The sequence below is a fragment of the Gracilinanus agilis genome, chromosome 1 (genome assembly GCF_016433145.1).
Source record: "Gracilinanus agilis isolate LMUSP501 chromosome 1, AgileGrace, whole genome shotgun sequence".
NCBI classification, from domain to species: domain Eukaryota; kingdom Metazoa; phylum Chordata; class Mammalia; order Didelphimorphia; family Didelphidae; genus Gracilinanus; species Gracilinanus agilis.
In genome coordinates, this window is record NC_058130.1 from 488,024,930 (window position 1) to 488,040,772 (window position 15,843).

The window sequence follows — 15,843 nt, forward strand, 5'->3', positions numbered from 1 at the left end:
TTTTATTTGTTCTTGTTGTCTTGAGAGATCATTAGCTTCTAATTGCTCAATTCTAGCCTTTAGGGATTGTTTTTTGGCTATAATCTTTCGGTTTTTGGCTATGATCTTTTGATTTTCAGCTGTAATCTTCTGGTTTTCGGCTGTAATCTTCTGGTTTTCGGCTATAATCTTCTGGTTTTTGGCTATGATCTTCTGGTTTTCAGCCATAATCTTCTGGTATTCCTTTTCAATCTGGACATTTCTGGTGTTCAATTTGCTTATCAGTTCATTTGGTTTCTGAGCCTCACTTTCCATTTGCAAGATTCTACCTTTTAAACAGTTATTTTCTTGCCATATCTCTTCCATTTTCCTCAAAATATCAGTTTTGAACTCTTCCATAGCTTGTGAGGAGTTTTCCTTATTTGAGGAAGGTGTGGACACTTGTTTGTTCTCCTCCTCTGTTTGCTCGGTTGTCTGGATTTTCTGTGTGTAAAAGTTGTCGAGTGTTAAAGACTTTTTTTTCTTGTTGTTAGTCTTTCTTTTCTGAACTTCCTGAGACTGGGTAGCCATTGTTAGCCCAGCAGCTTCTCAGGTTTATCCTCGCACTCAGGGTCTGTCCTTGGTCTTTTGGCTCCTGAGGTCTGAGTTCTGGTTTTTTCCAAGGTCAAGCCCCCTGGTGGACCCCCTTGCTTGATCCTCTGCGGGAGGTTTCTTTACAAGTCTCAGGGTGCTGCTTCCACAGTCGTATACCCGTCTGCACTGGTTCCCCATTCAGGATTTCAGAGCTTTAGCTCCTGGCTGTGTCTGCCTCCACCCACGCCTCTGCCCGTGCCTGCTCTCTGAGCCTGTGCTCTGCGCCCTGCGTCCATTCTCAGCGGCCTGCTCCCACGCTCAAATTTTGTGTGCGTTCGTTAGCTTTTTGGGGTCCTAAATCTTGCCGGAGCTGCCAATGACTTGATGGGTGCCTCAAACTTGCTCTATTTCTTTTTAGCTGGCTTTGGAGCTATAGGTGTTTTTTGTGGAGGGGTTGGGGGTGGGGTGGTTGCTCAGCCCGTGATTTAGTGAGAGCTGTTTCACCCCTTTATAGCATGGAAATGCCCCGATTCCACGTACCTTCCATGCTCTGCCCTGTTTTGGGGTTCCTCTGTTCGTCTGGACTTGTTTTTATGTCCCCTTGAGTAGTTTTTTGTGTTTTGGTCAGGAGAGGTTAAGAGCTGCTTCTTACTCTGCCACCATCTTGACCCGGAACCGGTGGTACAATTCTCTCCAACTTACTTTAAAATAACACCTCAAAATAAATACTGAAATGAAAGCACCAACAAGAAGGTGGAGTGAAGCAACTTTCAATCAGAGAACAATTTGAAAGATAGGCACAGAAGGTCTGGTTCACTGGGATGAGAAAGGAGCAAAGCTTGCAGGAGGCTACCCCAAAGAATTCCAGTGTAAACAAACAGTAAGGACTTCCACCTCACATCTACTGTTCCATATTCTGAACCTGGGTGGAATCCAATATCCATACTCTGAGACCCTGCCTAAGGCAACAACAGTGCATTGCCATGCACATACCATAAAGTTCCAAGATTCAGGCCAAACCTGCAGCAAGTTCTGGAATTCCACAACAGATTAGATAGTAAAGAAAAATTATAGATGTTGTAGGGAATGTGAAAAAATTGGGTCACTAATGCATTATTGGTGGAGTTGTGAACTGATCAAACCTTTCTGGAAGGTAATTTGGAACTATACACAAAGGGTTAAAAAACTGTGCATTCACTTTGATCTTGTAATACCATTACTGGCTCTATATCCCAAAGTGATCAATAAAAGGGAAAAGAATATACTTGCACAAAAAATGTTTATACCAGCCCTTTTCATAGTAGCAAAAAATTAGAAAATGATGTCTATCAGTTGGGGAACTGTGCTACATGTTGGTAATGGAATACTATTTTGCTATAAAAAAATTATAAGCAATATGATTTTAGAAAAAGCTGGAAATATCTACATGAATTGACACAGCATAATAGTATTCCATCGCCATCATATATCATAATTTGTTCAGCCATTCCTAATTGATGGACATCCCCTAAATTTCCTCTTTTTTGCCAGTGCAAAAAGGGCTGCAATAAATATTTTTGTACAAGTAAGTCCTTTCCTCTTTTTATAATTCTCTTTGAATACAGACCTAGTAGTGGCATTACTGGGTCAAAGGGTGTGCATTGTTTTATAGCTCTTCAGGCATAGTTCCAAATTGCCCTCCAGAAAGGTTTGATCAGTTCACAACTCCACCAGATGTTTCCTCATTTCCCCAGACTTTTTTGACTTTTATCTTAAGACAGTCTCTGTTTTCAGGCTAGAGGGTCACTCTATTAAATTTCAGTTTTTCATTGCTGCTACTCTCACATCTACTTCTGGGTGGGAGCAAGTTTCAACTTTTCCAAGGTGGTATGATGACCTCTGGGCTGAGAACTCTGGAAGCTGCTTCTCACTGCTGATTCAGTCTCCTCCAGAGCCTTCTATTGGCTTGTAGGACCATGCTTTCTATGAGCTACCTGGTTCTGGGGCTCAGGGTCTGAGCTCAGGCTTGGACAGGGGCTCCAGTCTTCACCTTGGTCTTGCATTGGCTAGGTGCACTTTATACTGTCTTGTGCTGAGGTTTTGGGGCCCCCACTGTGGGCTTATGCTGGGGCTCAGCCTTTCAAGAGGTGGGTATGAGATTGCTTTGCTTTTGGCTTAGGCAGTTTCTTAGGATCTCAGTGTTGGTTTGTTCCTAGGTTCAGAACCTTGATTATTTGGGAAGTATGGGAGACTTGCTGTTGACTTGTGGTGATGTTACTTAGTATGGCCTTGATGAGAGCTATGCTTCACTCTCACCCCAGTGAAAAAGACCATCTCTGGCTATCTTGCAAGTTGTCTTCTTCAGGAAAATTGTCTTGGTCCATCCTCTTGTTGGTTATGCCACTGCAGTATTCATACTGAAGAATTATTTTAAGGCTTATTGGAGAAGATTCTCAGGGAAGTTTTCGCTTTCCATTCGTTTATCACAATATCTTGGCATCACTTAGTACAATTCTTCAATAATCATTTTCTGACATTTCTCAATCCATGTTCTCTTCCTTCCTCCCTTTCCTTCCCCAAGATGGAAGTCAGTATGATATAGGTTGTATATGCATTATAATATAATACTTATTTCCATGTTGATCATGTTATGAAATAACAAATATATTGCCTACACTACAGAAAAATTCATGAAGGAAATTTATGAAGACTTTATGTTTCAAATTGCATTTATAATCCATCAGTTCCTTCTATAGCAGTGGATAGCCTTTTTTGTTATATGTTTTTTGGAGTTGGCTTGTATGCTTGCATTTCTGATAATAGTTAAGTCATTTATATTTCATCATCATACTTTGTTGTTTTTTTACTGTATACAGTATTCCTCTGGTTCTGCTCACTTAACTTTGTATCACATTTTTTTCCATTCTGTTCTCACAATAACCATCACAGTTCGTCTTTTTTTTCTCTTCTGAATTATACTCATTATATTACAAACACTCCCCACTCTCTCAGCTAAAGATCTTTCTTCACATATTATCAAAAATATAGTCTTTTTTAAATTAATAATACCCTATTCTCCACGACTCATCTCATATCATAGATATTTTAGATATTTTCACTATTTCCTCCTTCTTTTTTGTCTTCCATAAAGTGGTGGCCCTTTTCCTTGCCAGGACAAATCCCTCTAGGGAGGTGATGGGCAAACTACCCCTAAAATGTTCTATCCACCACAGGTCATTATTCCTAATGTGAGAAATACGAGTAGGATACAATACAATGAAACTTTAAAAAGTTGCCTTAGAAACAGACTGACAGATGAGCATTTCCTTTCCTTTGGCCTCCTCTTTAAAAAGTTTGCCCATTACTGCTCTAGGGAATCAATATGTCTTTCTAATTCATCTTCTCAAAGATATAGAGATCCTGTTTGTCTTCTAAAACTTTTACGAACTGCCTCCTTCCATCCTTTCCAGTTTTCTTACTTTTTCCTCTGCAACACATACTGCACCATCCAGCTTTTTGTACACTTATTTGATATTGCATATCACCTACTCTACCAACCCCATGTCTTTTCACTAGCTTTTTCCTAGGCCTAGAAGACCCTGTGCTCTTCTCTCTTCCCTCTGTCTTCTCTAGTCTCATTCAAGACTCTGATCAAATTATAACTTTTATAAGGAGCCATTCATACTCTTTAACCTCATAGTCTATGTATGCTAAGGACTTTCCATCTAAGATTATTTTATTTTCATATTTTGTATATCTTCTATGGGCATTGTTATTTATACATATTCTTCATTACAATGTGAGTTCCTTGAGGGCAGGGATTATGTTCTTTTTACATTGCTAATGTTAAACACAGTGCCTAGAACATAATAAATAATTAATATAGTTTATGTATTTACTTATAAATAAATAACATCTTTTATTAGCATTTATACTATATAATAAAATATAATATATGCATACTATTATGTATAATATATAATGAATATAATTAAAAAGAATCATTTATAAATATATTAAATTTTAAAAAATAATAGATGGTGTTGACAACCACAAATAAGAAAAATTCTGGAAGTATCTGAAGGATATTATAAGAAGAAAATAGAAAATTTAGTCAAACTCTTAGGAGGAAATGGCAAAAGCCTGATAATATAGTAGTTTCAGTATAGATAGAAAAAAAGATTAGATGTATGAGACATTGACTGCAAAGAAGGAGTTGATAGATTTTATTAACCAAATGTATATGAAAAGTGAGGAAAAGGGAGAAGTGAAAAATGTATTTCAAATATGAAAGTGACTTAATGATGTTAGTGAGAAATATGGAGGCAACATGAGTATAGATTAGTAGTAGTACTAGTATTCCTATCCCACTCATATAACAATGACTAGCAACAGCTAAGATTTATATAATACTTACTATGTCCCAGGAACTGTGCTAAGTGTTTTGCAAATATTTTATTTGAGTCTCACAATAGGCCTGAGATATTGATGCTATTACTATTCTCATTTTACAAGTTGGAAAACTGAGGCAAACAGAGGTTAGGTTACTTCCTTTTGATCACATAGCCTGTAAGTGTCTGAAGCCAGATTTGAACTTAGAACTTAAAGACTCTTTGCCCATTGCTCTATTCACAGAGCTGGATTTTGAGTCAGAAATATTTGTGTTCATATTCCCTCTCTGAACCTTACTAGTTTAAGGTCATGGGAAATAATCTTGAACTGCGATTTTCAATTTCCTTATTTGTAAAATAGGAATGAAAATCACTTAAAACACAAAGTTTTATGAGAATTAAATTTTATATATATATGTAAAGTTTTATAAATATTACACTTTTAAAATCAGCTATGTTCTTTTGCTAGTTCAGAATAGAATGAGAAAAGAAGATTGACAAGGATAGAGACTATTAGGACAACTGAAGTTAGTGATCATGATCTTGATGAAAACTGAGCAAAAGAGATAGAGAATGAACAATTGTACAATACAGGAAAATTCTGAGAGAGCAGTGCCATGAAAATCTAGAAAGAAAAGAATTTCAGGTAAAAGAGGGTGATCAATAGCAACAAATTCTTCAGAAAAGTCAAGAATGAGGAGGAATCAGAAGAGGTCATTAGAAAAAGGGATTGAATGACTGATAACTGGCGAAATTGGAGAAGTACCCACAGATAGTTAAGAATAAAGAAAAAGGGGAAGTTATGTTGTTCAGGGGATAGAGAGCTATGCCTTTAGACAGGAGGTGTTGGGTTCAAATCAGACCTCAGATATTTCCTAACTGTGTGACTCTGGGAAAAATCACCCCCCCACCCCAGTTGTCTAGACCAGTGATGGGCAAACTACGGCCCATGGGCCAGGTTGGGGGAGGGGGGCCTGACCAATCTGATAAATACAATGAGTAGGATGCAATACAATGAGTAGGATACAATACTATGAAACTTCAAAAGAGTTGTCTTAGAAATAGACTGACAGATGAGCATTTCCTTTCCTTTAGCCCCCTCTGTAAAAAGTTTACCCATCACAGGCCTAGACCTTACCATTCTTCTGCCTTTGAACAGACATGTAGTATCTATTTTATGACATAAGATAAAAGTTTAAAATTATATGGAGCCTTTATAAAGAGTTTGACCACTAAAGGAAGTGATATAAGATAATTACTAGCAAAGATTAACAAATCAAGTAAGGGTCTTTTTTCTTTTGATTTGTTATATGTTTTTGTTCATTTTGCTTTGTTTTCAAGAAAGGAGGAGGGATGAATGTTTTTGTAAGCAGCAAAGAAGTAGCCAGTTAGGCATAGAATGAAGAAAGCTTAGTGAGAGAGTGGGGTTGAGAGAGGGGTCATAATGTAGAAGATGGAATGAAATGGTATCACTTGTGTATGTAGACGTGTTATCTTGGCAAGATGAGGGGCTGCCTCTTGATGTGGGTCAAGGGTTAAGGTGAACATAGTAGCATAAGCCATCTGAAAAATGTGAGATGAGAAAGAGCCTAAGAAAGAATTCTTGGTAAATAGCCTCAATTTTTTTAGTGAAACATGAAGGAAGGTTTTCCACAGAAGGGGTAAAGAGAGGGAGAGCCATATGATATTTGAGGAACAAAGGAATGTGGAAAAGTTGCAGTGGTGAATGACATAGTAGATCAAGCAGGGAAATATAAAAGGATTATTTTGCTTCAATAAAGCCTGAGCTCAGATTAAAAATAAGATTAAATTTTTTAATTGAAAAATTGGGCTTTGAAGGCATTCACTTGGAAAATAAAAAAAAAAAGACATCATGTTCATAATGAAAAAGTAGTTAACTTCTTTCAATGTTATCAGTCCAAATAGCTGAGTTTGACAGAACAGAGTCAGACAAGTTTCTGAAATGGGGATATAAAAGAAACCATCTTTACCTATAATTATATTATTTATAAGTAACAAATTCATAGAAGCAACTATTATAGCTTTTATATACAAGGGTAGGAGATCTTTTATTAAACAAGGGCTATGGGCAATTACAAAGGATAAAATATATAAAACTGATTACATGATATATAGCTCTCACAAAAAATAATGCAACTACGCTAAAAAGGGAAATGGTAGAATAGAAAAAATAATTTATTTCTGTTTCTATAGGGTATCTAGAATAGATAGATAGATAAATAGATAGATAGATAGATAGATAGATAGATAGATAGATAGATAGATAGATAGATAGATAGATAGACAGACAGATATATAGTATGAATTGAATATCCAAGTGACCTCCTTCCCAGAAGACTTACCCCAGTGGATGGATAGAGAAGCCACAGAGTCACATGTCCCTGGAAGCCAGACAGAATGAGATATGAAAGCTGTTTCCCAATGGAAGGACCTGGGGAAGTTTAAGTTTGAAAAGTCAGCATAGGAAGCTGAGTAACTCTCTTTGTGTCTATACCTGTGTCTGGTCATACTCCTTCTCCCTGGGCTGGTTTATAACTAATCTAGGAAAGCATAATATAGAAATACCTATATGGATGAATTTATAGTAAAGCAAGAATAGCCAATGAAATAAAATACACAATGCCTACAACAATGTAAATAGAAAAAATAAACAAAAAACTGCTGTCTTTTAAAGTATTCTTGACACTGTGGGCCATATCATACCAATTCTGTTCATGGAGTTTTCTTGGCAATGATACTGGAGTAGTCTGCAATTTCCTTTTATAGAGGGAAATAAATGTTAAGTGACTTGTCCAGAGTCAAGCAGCTTATTAATGTCTGAGGTTAGATTTGATCTTACATCATCATGGCTCTAGGATGTGGACTATATCCCTTGAGCCATCTAGCTACCTTTATTAGTTTATTATTAATTTATATTTATGTATGTATATAGCTATATTAAATAATTAAATATATACATATATTCATATTCAGATTAAACTCAGGTTTTCCTGATACCATTCCTGGTGCTCTAGACACTACATCAACTAGCTGCCTTAAAAGATGGATAAAGATAAGGAAATGGTCAGTGATAATAAGTAAAGAAATTTTTTCTACTCAACATACCATGTTCATGAATAGGTTTACACAGGAATAGAATATTTGATAGGGAAAATAGTCTGCTTTTTTCCTGCTTCCTTAAAATAACCCAGGGCACCTCAAACCTTGCTTTTATTCAGCAGAATTTGTCTCAGATACCACCGTTCCTAATTACAATTTTGCTGTTCTCAAGAATTTCTTTTTTTTCTCTTAGACATTTTTTGCCAACCACATGAAGAATGTACTCATTGAATTTATGTTCCTTCAGACCTATTTAATTTGTAATTATCTCTAATCCCTAGTACACTGCAAAATGTGTAACGGACACTTATGAAATATTGATGGTTGATTGCTTTAATAAATTGATTTACTGATAAAAAGAGTCTAACCATGGAGGAGTTACATGGCAATTTCAACCTATAGAGCTAGTGATTTGGGTGGTCTGAGTTAAAAGTACAATGATATGATAAAAAAGTATTAGACCTAGACCCTTGAAAAATAGGGCTGGGTCTTCTGGCAAATAGTTATGTGACTTTGTATAAGTGATTTACTCTGGTCCAAAGGTGACTTAATTGATTAATCTAGCATTTAACTCAGATGATGACTTAAGTCACTAAGTATTAGGGCATCAGCATTGTAAGTTCTACAATAGGGTAAAAATGAGCAAATGTTCTCTAAATTTTATACTGGCATGAAAGAAAGTTAATTTTTTTTAAAATGCCAATAGAAATTCACATCAGAAGATTATGATAGTCACTTCAAAAATAAAATAAATAATTTTGAGGAACAGAAGTTTAATTCTCCCATTTCCAAAACAAAAAACAAAATACTACTATTCCATTATACCATTCCAATTTATAACACAACTCAGAGTACTTTATTCTAAGGTTTAGAAATATGTACTTAATTACACTAAATTTCTTCATATTTAATTTTGTCTTATTCTTGATTTGTGAAATCTAAATATTAATATTAACATTTGCTTGTTCTTGCTGAATTATTTGGCAAGATTAATTCAGTTAATCGTTCATCCTTCCAAAAATATTCAGTATCAAGAAGATGATGTTGTGAGCCAACAAGTTGGTTATCTAGCTTAGAGCTGGGTAATCTGATAAAAGACTAGAGAAGGAATGGACATTAGAGATAGTCAAATCCACTTTTCTCATTTTACAATTGAGGCAAGTGACTTTCAGGGAGTTTAAATAATTTGCCCTAGATCATATAGATAAGAAATATAAGGGTTCTAATTCAGATTTTTCTTCTAGATTCACTATTCTATTCCCCATGCCTTTAACCTTTTGAATTTGGGGAATTTTTGCCATAGTGTTATAGTGAATTTTAACTCTGTTCTCCATTGTAACTTCCAAATTCTCCCCTTTCCTTTATGATTGTAACCTCTTTGTCTTTGAGGTTCGCTCAGTCAAAATCCTGTTACCTTTTGGTTACAAGTCTACAGGTCACTTCTCTTCTTTCTCCAAAGAATTCAATACCTAATTTACAATTTTTCTTTTTTCCTCAGTTCCAACATTTTCTAGCCTTCTTATACTTTGCTCCCTGACACATACTCTTTAAATAAGGGACACTGGCCTCCTGGCTATTTGTGAACAAGACAGTTTAATTCTTTGTTCCAGGCATTCTCCATGACTCTCCTCTATGACTGTAAAGTTCTCTTTCAGTCCAACTAATGACTACCCTGGATACATTTAAGTTTCAACTAAAATGCCACCCTCTACAAAAGTTCTTTTCCAACTCCACTGAATTCTAGTGCCTTCCCTCTTTTAATTATTTCTATCAGGGGAGGTACTATCCTTTTCTCTTTTTGCATTTTTAGCACATAGCACAGTGCCAACATAGTAGATGCTTAATAAATTTTTATTGATTAATTGATTGCTTGCTCATGTGCCCATATCCTCATTATTAATGATGCTGAGTTACTTGGTTAATTTATCTCTGCTATTTAGGAGCTTAAACAAGTTATTATTAAGGTCTAATAAGAGTTATAAAAGTTATAACTAAAAATAAACCTGGTATCATTGATACTGTAATAAATATATTTAATGTCTATTAAAAATAAAAATCCAGGGGGCAGCTGGGTAGCTCAGTGGAGTGAGAGTTAGGCCTAGAGACAGGAGGTCCTAGGTTCAAACCTGGCCTCAGCCACTTCCAGCTGTGTGACCATGGGCAAGTCACTTGACCCCCATTGCCCACCCTTACCACTCTTCCACCTATGAGAAAATACACTGAAGTACAAGGGTTTAAAAAAAAAAAAAAATCCAATAAAATAAAATAAAAATAAAAAAAAAGTCTATCTTGATCAGCCAATCCCCCAGCATTGTATGTGTGTGTGTGTGTGTGTGTGTGTGTGTGTGTGTGTGTGTGTGTATGATAGATGCCTTACCATTTTGGACTAAGGTATAAATTTCTTTTTTTTTTTAATTTCCATTGGCTTTTCCCACCACAATCTCTGTCTTCAATTAATTAATAGAAATGAATTTCAAAGTAACTGTGATCATATTAAACTTGATTTTGCAGTAAACAAAAAAGGAAACTTTTAAAGAAATAAATATTTTAAAAATATATCTGCCAGTTATAGGTATTAGAAATACAGAAAGCAATTAAAAGTTTTCAGTTTTCAGTAAGTTGTGTTTTTTTTCCAGATTACATGTTGGTACAATTTTAAAAATCCTTTTCTGACATTTTCTCAAGGATGTCAAGTTATAAGGTAAAGGATGTACATCTTTTATTATAAAATATTCATTTTCATATTGATCATGTTATGAAAGACATGTTGTTTACATAGAGAAAAACTCATGGAGGAAATAAAGTGAAAAATAGCATGCTTCAATCTGTATTTAGACTTCATCCAGTTCTTCTATATGAATAGATAGCCTTTTTGATCATGAATCTCTTGGAGTTGTCTAGATTCTTGCATTGCTGACAATAGTTAAATTATTCACAGTTGATTATCAAAAGTCATTGCTGGCTTCCTGCATACAGTGTTCTCTTGGTTCTGCTCACTTCACTTTGAATCAATACAAAGAAGGATTTCTAGATTTTTTTTGTGATGAGTCATTTTGTTTGTCATTTTTTATGATGCAATGATATTCATTTACAATCATATACCCAAACTTGTCTAGTCATTCCCCAATTTATAAACATCCCTTAAGTTCCAGTTCCTTGCCACTAAAAAGAGTTGCTATAAATATTTAATTCAAGTAGGTCCTTTTTGGTGAATCTTTGAACCCTTTGACATACAGATTTAGTAGTGATATTATTGGGTCAAACTGATATTATTTTGTCAAAGTAGTGATACTATTGGGTCAAACACAGTTTTCTAGCTCTTTGGGCATGGTTGCAAATTGCTCCTCAGAATAGTTTATCATATCACAGCACCACCACCAGTGTATCAGTGTCCCCTAAAAACAATGGACCTGGGGGACAGCTGGGTGGCTCAGTGGATTGAGAGCCAGGCCAAGAGATGGGAGGTCCTAGGTTCAAATCTGGCCTCAGACATTTCCCAGCTATGTGACCCTGGGCAAGTCACTTGACCCCCATTGCCTACTCTTACCACTCTTCTGTCTAGGAGTCAATACACAGAAGTCAAGGGTTCAAAAAATAATTCTTGAATGTATAAAATATCCCATTTAAATTTCTTAGGTCATTTTTAAACTCTTCAGGAATCTATACATCAAGACACAATTAGAACTTACATAAATAAAACTGCAAGATACTTTATATAGAACTAAATGAACACATAAATTGAAGCATATTAATTAGTCGTCCTTTATCATGCCTATATCATAAGTGTGTTGGTACACCTAAAATATTTCACAGAATGTCATGCCAACCATAGCACTAAGAGATTATTTTATTGATTGATTTAAAATAATTGCTAACTTCATTTTAAGGAAGTAAACAAAAAAAGAGAAATTGAAAGGACCTAGTTTTCCCAACTGTCAAACTAGACCACAAATGCAGTCATCACTACATCTTCTCCACTCCACAAATTCCACTGGCTTCCATTGACCTTTAGAATCACATACTAAATCTTCTGCCTTATAAAATATTTCATGAATTTGTTTCTTCTTATCTTTTCTATATTTTTGCAATTTGTTCCTCTTTTGCTCTAAGTAAAACATTCTTAATGAATAGTGAGCAACAAAGATGTACATTAAAAGTTGCATAATAATAATAATAATAATAATAACAATAATATTTAAAGGTTAAAGTGCCTCACATATGATAATTCTCAGAAAAAGCCCTTTGAGATAAGTACTATTATTTTCCCCAATTTATAGATGAGAAAGCTGAGGGGCAGAAAGATACCTTAACTTATAACTTGCCTACTCTCACAAAGTTAGCAAGTATCATAGAAAGGATTTCAACTCAGATCTTTTCACCTTAAGTTCACTCTCACCTATTGTATCAACTAACTGTTGAGAGAACACAGTGAAGATCTAGATGAAGGTACATTAAACAATTTGTTACTACTTTATATAGCAGATAGATAATAGATGATAGAAATATGAATTTCTATGTAGTGAGATTTTTCAAAGAATATGTTAATAAAGACACATTTTTACATCTGTGTTTGTGTTTAAATACTCTACATGCAGAGATTATACTGTCTTTTATAGTCCTTTTCCTTATTCTTCTTGACTTGGAAATGCTTATAATTTTTGAATTTATAACAAAAAAAAATATTTTAAGACCTCTTGCAAAATTCCTTCTCATTCATGAAGTCTGGGCAACTGCAAACCATTGTGATATTCTCTTCCTTGTTTTGGTCACTCATTCATTAAGGACTCAATCTGACAGTGATGGGTGCCATCTCTGATACTACTTTTGTATTTTTATGTAATTTCAATACTGTGCTTATCTCCATTGTATTCTAGGTTCCTCAAGGCTTTGTTTTATACATGTTTCTTTCCCCTTTTCTGTCCTATTAGAGTTCTCATCATATGGCAGATACTTAATAAATATACATTTGTTGGATGTATCATATAATTGATATTGGTGACCAGGTCCAGTCACATGAAGAAATATTTAATATTAATATCCATCCTTTAAAATTATAAAACATTATTTGTGGATTTTATCTTAAAGTCCAATTGCTAGTCATATCTATTTGCTTGAACACACCTCTATTTTACACAGGTAGAGCATCAAATTATAACTATTTTTTCTTCCTTTGTGTCCCTAGTGCCCAGCACAATGACCTGGAACAAAACAGTTACTTACTGAAAATTTCTTATTAATTCTATTTTTGAAAAAGTTTACTTACTCTCAGAGCCAAATTGCAATGCAGTTGACAAATTAAAAAAATTTCATAGGAATCACAATAAATTTACATAATCATTTAAATTCTTTTAGAATGAAAGAATGGTTTAAGAAAAAAAGCAAGTTTAATAAAAATGGTGGTGAATTGGGAAGACTTTAAACCTATGCCTATATTATATTAATTGTGATAGCATAAGAAGGCAGTAGTTCACTGCCCTTACCAATCAAATATCATTAAATGAATCGTATTTCATTTTATTGGTTTCAACTTGACGACCATTTAGTGAAAATCAGTCATGGGATAAATAAACTATCAAGTGGGCAATGTCCAGATATTTTTTCCCCTGTAGAAAGTTAAAAGCAAGAGAGATAGCCATCAAATTCTTGGATTAGCTACCTTTATGGCACAATAAAGATAGTGAGAATTCCTATTATTCTTCCAGACAAATGTAACAAATAATTTTTCCCTGCCCACCACCACATAGCAAAATAGGTATCTGCATACAACTAATGCCCTATCAGTAAACTCATTGAAAAGTGATGTGTCTACAGATTTTTGATTCTGGTTAAAGCTAAGCAAAGTGTTGAAGGAAATATGTGCCTCATATATGGAATGTTCTTCCCTTCAACTCATGGCAAAAATGTCTCTTTTCTGTACTTCTCTGAAATTTCCTTTTAGCAGTTAATAGGTAAATACAAGACTTCATTCCATGTGTAGTATTTCTAGTATTAATAGATTCATACTCCTTATGTTAGTGATATTCATGAAAACCAAACTATTAAATATCTAGTATCATCCAAATTCATAAATATATGTTTCTGAAAAAATTTGCATGACTAATTTAGGGATCCAAAAGAAATTATTTGAATTTCTTTTAAACAAAATACAGGGACACTTCAAGGGGGAAGAAATTTACCTAAATAATGAAGATCATGGCTCTTGGTTGGCTCTTTGTTTTTGGAGACCTGATTTCATGACAGAAATACCAAGATAAGGACCCAGGTTTTTAACTTATAAAATAATAAGTTATATTCCTCCCTTAAAACTTCATGGAATTGCATGAGGACAGGTGAGATGTCATCATACATCTCTGGAAAGATGATCTCTGCTAATACAAGGCGTTATTATAGAAGAGTTATTGAAATATTGAAAAAATGGAGAAAGCAATAAGATTGATAAAGGTTCTCAGGAATGAAATTACCACTTTCCTGCTCATTTCCTATTTACACATACCAAAGATCAACTGATAGAATAAAATTGGTATTTAATCTTGGCATTTAACAAGAAGAGAATGCTGAGACTGAACTGGAAATATCTAATATAGTAGTTTGCAGCTGAAGGCCAGTGGCCAAAGTATTAAGTGGCTTCACATCCATTTACAGATTCTTAATGAAATGTTTCATAAGATTTAAATGGCATAGCTTTTCAATTTCCCCTAGGTTCTGGCACAGGAAGTGTGAGAAATCCCATTTGGCTATGAGAAGTTACAGAGCTAAAGGAGGAGAGGGTTGGCCACAAGAATGTGTAGGTAAAGTGTTTTGCTACCTGCTGAAACTAATTTGAGTAATTCAGAGAGATGTTTATTCACCTCAGCAGTTTTTTGTGATGTATATTATTATCAATGGAATCAGAGCCTATATTGAACCAGAGTGAGAAAAAGCAGTTCACCATTAGAGAAGTGCTTCCTTGTGTGAGCTAAATTAACTCTTTCAGAATGGAAGTCAGGGTGGAGTTGAAAAAATGATATCTATAACTAAATTATCTTTTCCAACATATCTTTGACTGATCAATATAGTACCTTATATGCTCTCCATAGCTTATGAGTTACTCATTTTAAACTATCACAGCAGAAGAGGGAGTTGTTTTTTTTTATAACATGATAACATGAAAAAAATCTTTCTATGATCTCAAATTGGTTTTGATTGAGTCTGTTCAGAGGTTGCTTGGAAAGAGATTTTTTTACTGAATGTGATATTCAAAATATAAAAAGAAAGTCTATTTATGCTAGATCATTCATGCCAAGACAGTTTTTGCATTTATATAAACAGTTGAATTATTTGTCTACACATTTTTCTCTTTTTCAGTCCTTGTAGGGGTTCCTGAAGGTAATAGTTTCTTTTTGGAAGTGTTTTTTTTGGGGGGGGGAATTTTCCATCCTTGTCTTGAACTTAGATTTTTCACTTTTCATCATGAGAAAATCATGACTTCTGGGGAGTACTTCACAAGATTTTAGGTAAAAAGTAAATACATAACTAGAAAGAACCTAAGATCCCATTGAGATGGATCTCATCATTTAATTATGTGCCAAAGCATTATTTCCCAAACACTGATGGAAATTTTGTCCATAGAAACCCCTGCAGATTGGTTCTCTACATTTTTCTTACTTTGTTATGTTCATTGAATCCAGGGTAGTTCGTGTGAAGATTTTCTTCCAAGCATTAATGTACAGATTATCTACAATCACTTCTCTTAAACCTGTGATTTCATTTGACTAAATCATGAGCTATCAATTCAATCTTGTATTTTCAAATGGCTACTCTT